This window comes from Oncorhynchus tshawytscha, unplaced genomic scaffold, assembly GCF_018296145.1.
Source record: "Oncorhynchus tshawytscha isolate Ot180627B unplaced genomic scaffold, Otsh_v2.0 Un_contig_9598_pilon_pilon, whole genome shotgun sequence".
Taxonomy (NCBI): domain Eukaryota; kingdom Metazoa; phylum Chordata; class Actinopteri; order Salmoniformes; family Salmonidae; genus Oncorhynchus; species Oncorhynchus tshawytscha.
Genome location: NW_024608632.1, coordinates 35,710 through 48,602, shown reverse-complemented (window position 1 = coordinate 48,602; position 12,893 = coordinate 35,710). Strand labels below are relative to the sequence as shown.

The following is a 12,893-nucleotide window of genomic DNA, read 5'->3' as shown; positions in this document are numbered from 1 at the left end:
CATCTGTCTGTTTGAATGGTCCATGTGTCAATAACAGGGATGCCCTCCACCCCCCTCTTCAGTTCACCCTATGACTGAGTTACAGACAGACACTGAATCTGGATAGTGACCCCATAGCTCAGGTTAAGGGCAGACACTGAATCTGGATAGTGACCCCATAGCTCAGGTTAAGGACAGACACTGAATCAGGATAGTGACCCCATAAGTCAGGTTAAGGGCAGACAGTGAATCTGGATTTTGACCCCATAGCTCAGGTTAAGGACAGACGCTGAATCTGGATAGTGACCCCATAGCTCAGGTTAAGGGCAGACACTGAATCAGGATAGTGACCCCATAGCTCAGGTTAAGGACAGACGCTGAATCTGGATAGTGACCTCATAGCTCAGGTTAAGGACAGACACTGAATCAGGATAGTGACCTCATAGCTCAGGTTAAGGGCAGATGCTGAATCTGGATAGTGACCTCATAGCTCAGGTTAAGGACAGACACTGAATCAGGATAGTGACCCCATAGCTCAGGTTAAGGGCAGACGCTGAATCTGGATAGTGACCTCATAGCTCAGGTTAAGGGCAGACGAGAGCGTACATCGCCACTACCCCTACCATCAAGAATTGACCGGCTGGTTATAGAGGGTAGGGAAGTGTAGACTGATTTCCATGGGGGCAGTGTAGACTGATTTCCATGGGGGCAGTGTAGACTGATTTCCATGGGGGCAGTGTAGACTGATTTCCAGGGGGACAGTGTAGACTGATTTCCATGGGGGCAGTGTAGACTGATTTCCATGGGGGCAGTGTAGACTGATTTCCATGGGGGCAGTGTAGACTGATTTCCATGGGGGCAGTGTAGACTGATTTTCAGGGGGACAGTGTAGACTGATTTCCATGGGGGCAGTGTAGACTGATTTCCATGGGGGCAGTGTAGACTGATTTCCATGGGGACAGTGTAGACTGATTTCCATGGGGACAGTGTAGACTGATTTCCAGGGGGCAGTGTAGACTGATTTCCAGGGGGAGTAAGGCTGCAGGCTGCAGGGTGACAGCTGGTGGCAGCAGCTGGTCGATCCCTCCCCACCAGGTGTGTGTTTCAGCCAGGTGTAGGGTGCCACCGTGCCAGGTGATCGCCAGCCATTTAACGAGACACCTCATGACATCATGTCTGCTCTGTGACGGTCATGTCATCTCACGACAATCCACAAAAAGCCCAGTGACTCTGGAAGGCTGGAGGCCAGCACGCTTTTACAGAGGCCCAGAGAGGGTGGAGAACACCAGGCATGAGTACAAAGAGCCATGGCCAAATGCAACTTGGCATAAGACCCACGTTCTGTCACTACACTCCCACCACAGCAGCTCCCTGAAACAAGTTGCTTTTTAATGTCATATTTTGTGGGCTATTTAAGATGTCATTTTTTGTTCGCTCAGACTTCAAAGGTAGGTCTCAGAGCTTTATTATTTTCCCTTCGCCAAATCCCAAAACTGGTTGTGATTTTGAGTTGGCACCAAATAATTACAGTGAGGCGCTGCAGCCAGAGTCCAGCCACTGCTCTGCCCCCGCCCCCGCCCCTTCTGGCCAGACTATCAGCAGTGGCCGGGGGAGTGAAGGAGAACTCAGTGTTCACAACACCAGACACTGCAAGGCCAAGACGGCGCCAGTCCCATCCTATCCCACAAACAACCTTCACCCACTCCACTCCCCTCACCCACTCCACTCCCTTCACCCACTCCACTCCCCTCACCCACTCCACTCCCCTCACCCACTCCACTCCCCTCACCCACTAGTGTTTCTTTTTCAGACAAGGTTGTAACCAGCCACTTTCCTAACTCCACCAAACACCTATGTTTTCTCTTTGATGCCATCCTCCCCCCACCAGCCCCCCAGGCCATTGGGATATTCCAGCAATGAGGCATTCAATAAAACCTATTGTAAGGTGATTTATTCCCCTTTGGAAGGAAAAATACAAGGGGGCAGAAGCCAGACAGAAGTGCTAACCTTTGAAGAGGCGATCTGCTCGGATATCCAGCCAGCCAGGACATAACAAGCCAGGGGACTGACAGGGACATCCGAGCAGAAAACAATAAAGAGGGTGTTTTTATCTTTAACAACACGCAGTAAAACACACAAAGTTGGTCCTCTGCAACAATGGCCCCGTGGCAGAGGAGACTGGCTGAAACAGAAGTGTCAGGAAAGACCACTGGCTTCCCAGACACAAGGCTCTTCCTGGTCAGAATGAGACCATGTGCTTCCCAGACACAAGGCTCTTCCTGGTCAGAATGAGACCACTGGCTTCCCAGACACAAGACTCTTCCTGGTCAGAATGAGACCACTGGCTTCCCAGACACAAGGCTCTTCCTGGTCAGAATGAGACCATGTGCTTCCCAGACACAAGGCTCTTCCTGGTCAGAATGAGCCCACTGGCTTCCCAGACACAAGGCTCTTCCTGGTCAGAATGAGCCCACTGGCTTCCCAGACACAAGGCTCTTCCTGGTCAGAATGAGACCATGTGCTTCCCAGACACAAGACTCTTCCTGGTCAGAATGAGCCCACTGGCTTCCCAGACACAAGACTCTTCCTGGTCAGAATGAGACCATGTGCTTCCCAGACACAAGGCTCTTCCTGGTCAGAATGAGACCATGTGCTTCCCAGACACAAGGCTCTTCCTGGTCAGAATGAGCCCACTGGCTTCCCAGACACAAGACTCTTCCTGGTCAGAATGAGACCATGTGCTTCCCAGACACAAGACTCTTCCTGGTCAGAATGAGACCATGTGCTTCCTAGACACAAGACTCTTCCTGGTCAGAATGAGCCCACTGGCTTCCCAGACACAAGGCTCTTCCTGGTCAGAATGAGCCCACTGGCTTCCCAGACACAAGACTCTTCCTGGTCAGAATGAGACCATGTGCTTCCCAGACACAATACTCTTCCTGGTCAAAATGAGCCCACTGGCTTCCCAGACACAAGACTCTTCCTGGTCAGAATGGGGCGGTTGAAACAGAGGAGAGGACCAAGGACAGCAAGAGGCAAAGAGAGAAGAAAAAAGAGAAGAGAGAGAGGAGAGAGAAAAGAGAGAGGAAGAGAGGAGAGAGAAAGAGAGAGAAGAGAGAGAAAGAGAGAGAAGAGAGAAAGAGAGAAGAGAGAGAAAGAGAGAAGAGAGAGGAAGAGAGAGAAAGAGAGAAGAGAGAGAAGAGAGAGGAAGAGAAGAAAGAGAGAAGAGAGGAGAGAGAAAGAGAGAGAAGAGAGAGAAAGAGAAGACAGAGAGGAGAGAAAGAGATGAAAAAGAGAAGAGAGGAGAGAGAAAGAGAGAGAAAGAGAGAGAAGAGAGAGAGAAGAGAGAAAGAGAAGAAAGAGAGGAGAGAAAGAGAAGAAAAAGAGAAGAGAGGAGAGAGAAAGAGAAAGAGAAGAAAGAGAGAAGAGAGAGGAGGGAGAAAGAGAGAGAGAGAGAAGAAAGCGAGAGAAGAAAGAGAGAAGAGAGAGGAGAGAGAAAGAGAGAAGAAAACAGAGAGAGGAGAGTGGGACGTGTAAGGGAATAGGAGCGAGTGTGAGTGTGTGTGCGTGTGCCGGTGTGTGTGTGTGCGTGTGTGTGAGTGTGTTCGTCTGTTTGTCCCTTTGTGTTTTAAGAACATGACGTAAATATGACCGTTGATTACATGGGGTGTTGAGAGCAGCTCTCAGCCATGGACGGTCCCCTCCAGGGCCGAAGCCCTTCTACCGACCCTAACCCTAACCCCCCCTACTGTTTTAACAGACACACCTCCCAGATGCACCCCAATGATCAGAACAGTATGGCTGAAAGATGACCCCCAGGTCATAAATGGCAGCAGTAAAGACAGATCCATGTGTCTCCTAGTTTTCTGCTATCAGGTCGGCTGTGGTTCTCTCTGCTAATCAACCAGAAGGGGAATTAGAAAACCGTTTGAATGAATACAGTGTATTTTTAGCTTTGTAGCAGAATGAAATGACCCAACACCAATAAGTAGAATCTGTGCCTCTGTATGTGTGTATAGGAACAGAGGAATAGTTATTCCGTCAGATTCAGTGAGGACATTGCTAGATTAGTACAGGCTTCACATCGACCACCTGACTTACAGGACAAATGACTGTCTGGCTGTTCTGGGTGAAGAGAGACAGTGGCAGATACATGTCTAGCGGGTTCAGCAACATGCTTCAACAGACAAGTGAGAGAATATAGGCTTCCTTATTGGGTCCACTTGCTCTCTGTACAGGGGCCCAGATTGCAACTAAAATCCCCCTTCTGTGGAACCGACAGTGTGCGTTTCCTACCAAAACATGTTGAAATATCGGAACCCAGCGAGGAACAGAGTGGTTACCAAGCTAAGAGAGGGAGTCGCAACAACAGCGCCAGTTTCCAGACGTCTCTCAGCAGCCAGAGTGGAGAGAGATGGTTGATGATAATAAACACCCCTAAAATCAGACAGAGGAACTTCTTTCAAGGAGCCACAGCACAAACCTGCTTCTGAATGCATTTTTACACCAACTCTGAAACATTAATGCTCTTTGTAAAGTATTCATGGGAACCAGTGTGTGAGTTAGTCCCCGGGGGAAAAGCACCGAGAAAACTGAAGGGTTCAACACACTCAGCAAACAACGTGCTCTGTTTTCCCTAATGGTAGTGGTGCCCAGGACAACACAGTTGAAGAGACACTAATGACTCCTAGAAGACAAAAGAAACCTGTTTAGTTGAAGATGTTAAAATGTGATTTCAGCCACGTACAGTAGGAATATTGAGTCTGTGTTGGATGGTCTAAGTCCACATTTTGTTGAGAATCTATTTCCACATTTTGTTATTTCTTAAAGTTCCGTTAGAAAGGTTTCACCAAGTAGTTTTGAAACTAGCGCTCATGAGCCAAAACAGGTCCCTGAAAACTGTTGCACAATTGTGTCTTACATCATCCATTTGGTATGACGTCACATCCTGCAATTAAAAACATGTATAATCCTGTATGATATGTAACACATTTCAATTCGTATAATATCTTACAAATTTGTAAGTGCTTAAGAACCCATTCAATCTGCTTAAATGATACATGCATGATGGTATTGTCTGTAGCTGCGTGAAACCTGTATCTCTGTCCTGTTCAGGTTATTCAGTACAAGTCTCCACACACTGATAAGAGAGTATCTAGATGCATCATCAACAAATCACATTTTCTAAATCACATTTTTTTTTTTTTTTTTTACACAAATTCCTGAATTATACTCAAATTCTCATCCAAAGGATGATTTCTGGTAACAGAAGACTAAATCAAGCCAACAACAAAAAAACCTACAGTAACAAATCAATGGATTTGTGAATAGACTTTAAAATGATCTGGTGTCAGTGAAATCAATGAATAGTAAAGCTGACCATCTTTAACGTTATGTAATTGCCATGATTTTGTGATTTATTGCAAGAATGTCTTAATGCACCTGTTCAAAAACGTTGGGTAATTCCGATGGTGTTTCTAAATGGGTCTACAACTGTCTATTCTTTCCAACAACCTTACATCAAAATCAATTAGATTGAGTCGTTTGACGAATAACCCAGCAAACCGAAATTGGTTCTGTGAACGTTCCCAGAACATTCATTAAGGGTTAAATGACTATACAATTCAATAAAATTAGGTTGCCCCAAAAGTTCTAATACACAAAAACTTTCCAGTTGTGCTGATGATTATACAATGTTTGTATAAAACATTCACCCGATGTTGCACGAACGTTCCCAGAACACATTTTGTTATTAGATTACCTGGAAACCTAACAACAACCTCAGGGGAATGTTCTGTGGTGGTTGTTACAGGTGTTGTGCACAACATCTTAGTGCATCTGAGGAGAACATTTCAAGGATATTTCATTTAATCACTTTCTGAAGAAGAAGAAAATATTTTGTCATGAAAAACATTATTCTAATGTTTTGGGGTGTTATCATTCTAATGTTAGATTAAAAATGCTAACTAGAACTTAATGTAGAATGTTAAGCTAAGGTCCTAGGAATGTTCCCAGTTTACTGGGAAGAGATTGGATTTAGTGGGCAAAAATGCCTAACATTTATATAAAAATGCCTAACATTTTCAAATGATGGATTTTGCCAGGAACTCCACATGAGGTGCACACCAACTGGTTATCAATGAGCGATTGAAAAAACACAATAGATAACTTTACAAATTGTAAAAATCAACTGACAAAAGTATAATACACCTATAAAAGTATGGTTTGCCTTTTTTCCAAATGACTCTCCCTCCCTTCAACCACTGCACTGTAGCTGTTGTCTATGTGGTTGGGTGGGAAGCCAGGACAACCCCTAGAGCACCAAGCAGGCATTCACAGCAGGCATTCACAGACATACCCAGACCTGCTGCCCTTTATAAGAGCTAACCACGTCACAATCTCCTGCAAAGGCCAGGACTGCATGCCTGACAGACAGACGGGAAAAGGCATCGTGAGCCCCTTGTCAACAAATGTATATTGATTTTGATATAATGTATACAGTGTGTGCAGTACATTCCAATAATGTATAAAAAACAAAAACATATTTGTATAAGAATTGGTGTAATTGCTATAATCAGATGTCATCTCGACAAATGACACTGCACTAGAAGAGCATAACAGGATATTTAAATCAACTCTATGGGGGACTCCAAAATGCAACGTCTCAGCATAATTCAGAAACAGGGCAATAGTAGGAGAAAAGATGAGTCAGCCTTTGTCAAATATGAATCAAATACTCAATAACTTCTATAGATGATTTCATTATTTAACCATACCCCGCACCTGCCTGTAACATATAAGAAATATAGTGCTGTTGTCCTCTATGGTGACCCCAATGACCTTATAGTTGCATGTGGGTATATCATCTAATGACAATGATTATTTGAGGAAATTGTGGAAGCATTAATGACAACAAAAACAAACTATTATATGAATTATATATGTTATGCAGTTTAATGTGACATGTCCAAATCCAACTATTTTGTGGTGTTGTTCCACTGGACACAAGATGTCAATTCAACTTCTATTCCACATTGGTTCAACATAATTTCTTGAAATGACGTTGAAACAACGTTGATTCAACCAGTGTGTGCCCTGTGGGGTCTCCCCAAACTTTGATAATCTACTCCCATACCCTAAAATGTAACTGGTGTGAATATAAACTTCTAACGTTGCACCTTCCCCATGTTTTGGTTGTCCCTATATAATACAGTTGGTCGTTCAGTGGAGACACGCGCGCACGAGTCCACGCACGCAGGCACTCCATGTTGACACACGTGCCTATTTACATGCAGTACACTTCGATAATAGAAACCTAAGTCACTGATGCATGCACTGCGAATGCCCGATATAGAAGGAGGATTTTCCCGCGGCTATGCCTACATGGTTACATACATCAGATCCCCCTTCAGTCGCCGTACCCACTTCCGTGAACAGTGAACGCCCAGGCTTTTGTTCGTGTGCTTGCCATCAACCACAGCAGCATGACACTCATGAATATCACTCAGAATCACCAGCATGTCATTGAAGAAAAATGGGAGGACGCCGGAAAGCTGCGTAAAAAAAACCGTGCATTTGGTAAAAACGACCAATTGTCTAATTCATTAGACCACAAGGTTTAATTTAAATAGGCCGCAACAATTGGGTACAATTGACTTCACAAAGTTACTACATTTATTACATGTGGCCCATTAAACCAAATTACAATTCACCCACTCAACATCAACAAATGGTCAAGTACAGTAGCAGACATTTTGTTTACAGTAGCCCACAGCGCGTAATAGAACACCACGGATGTGTAATATGTGCTTGCTTTACATATGCATGATGCAGCCTAATATAACCCGGGGTTTATGAAACCACTAAAACAACATGAACAAATCATGTAGTGTAAATCATAATTATACCGCAAAATCATTCTGGACATATTTAGTGCAAAATTCGTTAGTAACGTCCCTTAGCTGCCAACCTCACGTGCTAATTAATTATCTGGCGCAATGCATGCAGGGGGATTGGGGACATTTGGAACAAATTCGATGGATTAATATATTTTCATTGTGTTCCAAATACTCTATGGTGAAACAACACGTATATATATTTTACCAACCTGAATGCGGAGCCATTGGGATGTGAGAAGGGTAGTATTTTCCTGACGGAAAATGACCGCCATGCTGTACTGAACTGTGGCCGGTGGAGGCGATCCGAGAGGCGGCGCGGTGTACCAGCGCGCCCCGCTCCGACAGGAGGTGGGCAGGCGCAGCAAAATCCCGTCCCTCCATACTGGCGAAAGGTGAATAATCCGAAATCCAGCGGGGAGACCAAAATAATCAAATGCAATCCATATAATAATCCTTTATAGGTCTAAGTATTGCATTTAGTTGGTCGAAGGCTTCTCCAGCCAAAAACGTAGCCCCGAATCATCTTTTCTGCAAGAAATAAAAATGAAAAGGGTTTTGATTGACAGAGAGAATGTTTAGAATATTATAACATTCTAAAGGCCTACAGTTGTTGATGGCATATGCTGGAATAGCGTTACTGTGTAGATTTGCCTTACTGTTATATACAGTTATACATGTCACAGGCTGTGCTTAAGATATTCATAACTATTATGCAGAAGCAGTGAACGGTTGAGACAAAAGCGTTGTTCAGTCTTCCCTTCCTTGAGGGAGTGTAAACGCTGCAAGAAAACAACACGGGATCAGCAACAATAAGAACAACCACCCAAATCTTTGTTTTCTACAACCGTATACGACGGACCAAGCAAGGGTTTACTGCGACTGACAGGCAGGCCTATAGGCCTACTGAAATCTCTATTGATTATGCTATTGAGGGAAAGGCCTTCCTTGATGTAGCACTGAAACCGTTGGAGCCTGGCTTGAACACATCAGGTCTCTCTGTAGTCTGTTCAAGGTCTTACTTTGTGCACTGAGGGCTGTAAATGTCATAGCCCGTAGTTGTGTTATTTTATTCATACCTTATCGTACAGTTCATCAGAACAATCAATACAATCACTTTTGTCAGCTGTCAATGTTGGCAAATAGTGTTTCATCTGTGAAGACGTGCATTTAGCACGTTTCATTAGATAAATTAAGAATTATTGGGACAAGGACATGCTATTGATGAACTAAATGCATGATTTATAAGACAGAATGCTCAAACCGCACAAAATGAAGGATTTTTTTTTATTTCCAATTGATTATGTCTAAAAATGTGCATTAATATCTCTAAGTTAACACTGCTTCCTCCTGATCATATGGTCTTTGACTATTCAACCATAATACAGGCATGTTCATTATTAAAAATAAATGTATAGTTGATCATGTATATTTATTAGGCTCGTGTCAAAATGCTGGTCTATGCATAGGCCTAACAATGGGATATTGTCTTGGACAGTCCACGCTTGACTAACGCGATTATTTCCACGTATGTGAAATATCTGCGAAGTAATTTTCCTGAAACCCCCATGTGAAAATTACACATCAAAATGCACCGTCGTCCGAAACGTCGTTATCAATTAATCAAGAACTTGTGCGTGTCCAAACTGTCCATGCAAATAGCTGCTTTCCAGCTCCTCATCTTTCGTGACCCATTTACGCTGTTATTTCAGGTAATCAAAGAGTAGCAAACCCTAATATAACCTCTAGCCTTTAGGCTCCTGCATAAATATAATATAGCCTATCACTCGAGCTTTCTCAATTTAATCAAGTACAAGAGCATGTCATGTGTACAGGGCCAAACCAATATTCCTTCATCTGTAAAATGCTATACATTGGTTATTTTCTCTCTTTATTAACTGACTGTCCAAGGGATAAGTAAACAGTGCAGCACAGCCAGCTATCTAAAACAATATTTGCATTGACATTGGAAGTATTGGCCAAATATTTTAATTGTTATAATTCCCTATGTATAAATGCTGTTCAAGTTTCTTCAACGTGAAAGGTTTGATTTTGACATGAAAAATGCTGAATCCCCAAAATTCTAGTACTAAAAATCCAAGGTGAATGACCGTGGCGAAGACTGTCTTTGTCTCCACGTTTAAACTGCTTGCAGTCAGCCATTAGCCTTGCTACAGTCCTTCACCCGGCTGATATAAAGTCATAACCCGCCCGCCTACATGTGTTTGACGACTAAAACAAGACTATCTAAGAACAACCTGATTGCAAACCTATATTACCTTTTAGAAATGCGAAGACGCCATGGCTATTTGGGGCGAGTAGGCTATGACCATTTTTATTACAGCGTAATAGGGGAAACGCTTTGTGGTTGGTAGCCTAGCCTACTACACAAAGCTGTGTCGGACTCATGCTATGCGAATTTTATACACGAACACTGTCTTGTTTGCTAACATGTTCAAATGATCGACGCCAATAATTCAATTGCATTGCATATTTCATTTGCAGAATCCGTTCGGACACAGGAACTCGGATGATAAATCAAATGATATTTTATTGGGTCGGATCATGCTGCGGGAGAGGCGCCCATCCACGTCAAACCTGGCGGGGTGGGAATACACCATAGCAGGGCAACGATTGTAAACATTATTCCCTATACAAATACCACCACGGCGTGTAGGCTATGTTACTAATTCTACATAAACTAAATTGACGGTTGAACCATTTAGAATGATTTGCCAACAGACAATCGAGGTAAATACAAAAAATAAATACATCATAGAGCGGCCATGTAACATGAAATAGTCCGAATTCATATATTATCAGGTCTCCTGTAAAATAAACGACTCAAGCAACTACAATGATTACTCATTTACAAATTGATTAAATGCGTCGTCGATCAATAAATCTCGACCAAAACGATTATGCCGCTACATAATGCAGTTTTGTCTTTGTAAAATAAAAATGTAGGAAAATAAACTGTAGTCTATTCGGTAGATCACCTCATGCCAATTGCTAATATATACTCTAAATATAATTATTGTGTTATAATAATAATAGTTTGGGCTAGGCCTATTAATTTGGTTTTAAATAACGCCAACCGCATAATTAATTTTAAAAGCCAGCCCATAAATAGATATGCGCACAAAGCCTCATATTTACATACATTGAATTTAGACATTGCATGCAGAATTTAATATTTACCTTCCTAGCATACACTTGCTTGCAATTATTACACTGTTACAGCCTAGGTGTGTCATACTGTAATTGTGTTGTTTATAAAAATTACCTGGGCTTTTGTAGAATAGTTACATCCATGAATTATTTAGTTATTAGGCCTGTCATTTCAAATGTTGTGTTCGTGGTCGACATAAAGCTATGGTTTAATTTGCCAAGATCAAGAAAATATAAAATACAATTTACTTACTGGTATGTTAAATCCTTGCATAGCAATAAATTAGGAAATTATAAAATAAAGGGGAAAAAATACAGACCAAAAATTACGTTCATTTGGACAAAAACGTGTGCCTACGGTTACATCCTATAGGTTTTCATTTTGAGCTGCGCAGTACGTCGTTCAATCTGCTGAAAGCACCGGGATTCGGGCTTCTAGACTACAGAATCGAGGCTCGGATCTCCGAACAGCAATTCTCTTTCCCAGTGCACTGATCAGCTCGTGCCTCGCATCTCGGGGAGGGTAAACACATTCGCCCATTGGCCGGATACCTGCATGCTAATGAGCTTGTGCCGCTCGCCCGGGGACACACGAGATGTTGATTGGCCCATATCAAGAGCCAATAGCGTAGCGACTGAACAAAGTGATGTGCGCCAGATTTAAAGTTTTACTGTGAGCTATTTACATGTAGGTTTGAGCAATTGAACATTTAGGCCTACACAAATAGACATACATCCACAAGACCACCACTAATAATGGAAAAAAAATACAGTAAAGCCGTGTTGTTTGAATCAAAGCAATATTTAAATAATAAATATTTAGAGAACTTGTTCAGTATGTTATATGTTAAAATGTATACTGTAGTTGTCCCTTATGATGTATCTGTCTGTAAGTAATTAAGTAATGTGTCATTTTGGACGTATCTGCGGTTTTCAGAAATTACCCATGATTTTATTAACACTTTTTTCAACATTTTTAATGAGACAAGCATGCACTGTCTATCTAGTTAGTATGATAAACTTTTTTCTTGTGTCCAAAATACAAATCTCCCTAAAATCCTTACATTCAAATGCGCATTTAAAACAATTAAATCAGGCATATTTTGTAATAAAATAATGTATTAAAAATGTCAGTGCCTCGTGGATGGGAACACATTGGTGAATCAATAGACTAGTTGTTATGATAATATATTTGGAATAAGGATGTACAATTACAAAGGGTCTATATCTTTACGTCTACTACTCAATAATCACTCTTATTTCTGCCTGAAGTGTCTATGAGCACAACAATGAGGTCAGAGCTTTCATGTTGTGACAACTTCAGATAGAAAAGTGTTTCTTCAAACCATCACAACATGCCTTAAATGCTTATTTTGCAGGGCTATTATTTCAGAAGGTTATGATCAGGTGTTATTTTGTTCAACCACCGGCGTTGGAAGATAAACTATAGAAGGCATCATCAGTGTAACAAGTTAACATTTCTCCTGTATTTATTAGTATATGGACTATAAAGGGTTTAAAAATGAGTCCCACTCAATATACGTTTTGATTGGCTGGCACATTGCCAGAGCATTGTCACTCACATAGTGTAAACAAGACTCTCATTGGGTGCTGTCCAGTCCGCATTGGGCTGTCTGGAAAAAAAGAAGCAATAACTGGCCCTGCGGTTTCAAGGCGTCCCAGGGTTAGATGATGAAAGGAGATAAGACGAGACTGTTTCAAGGCGCTCCATACTCGGACCCCATTCGCCCTCGAGCCATATGAGTCAAGCGTGAATCAAAGGGAATACGGCGGGCAGGAAGAGGGGACGTTAAACATTATATATATTTTTAAATTAGGTTATATTTC

General features: G+C 42.3%; 1 non-coding gene across 1 annotated transcript; it reads right to left on the bottom strand.

Annotated features, from left to right (window-relative positions):
- Window positions 1–5,159: 5,159 nt before the first annotated feature.
- On the bottom strand, window positions 5,160–11,717 carry LOC112241844. The gene is made up of 2 exons (XR_006081704.1): window positions 11,299–11,717; window positions 5,160–8,405 (listed from the first exon to the last, which is right to left on the bottom strand). It is a non-coding gene; the product is annotated as an uncharacterized LOC112241844 (transcript).
- Between the last annotated feature and the right edge of the window lie 1,176 nt (window positions 11,718–12,893).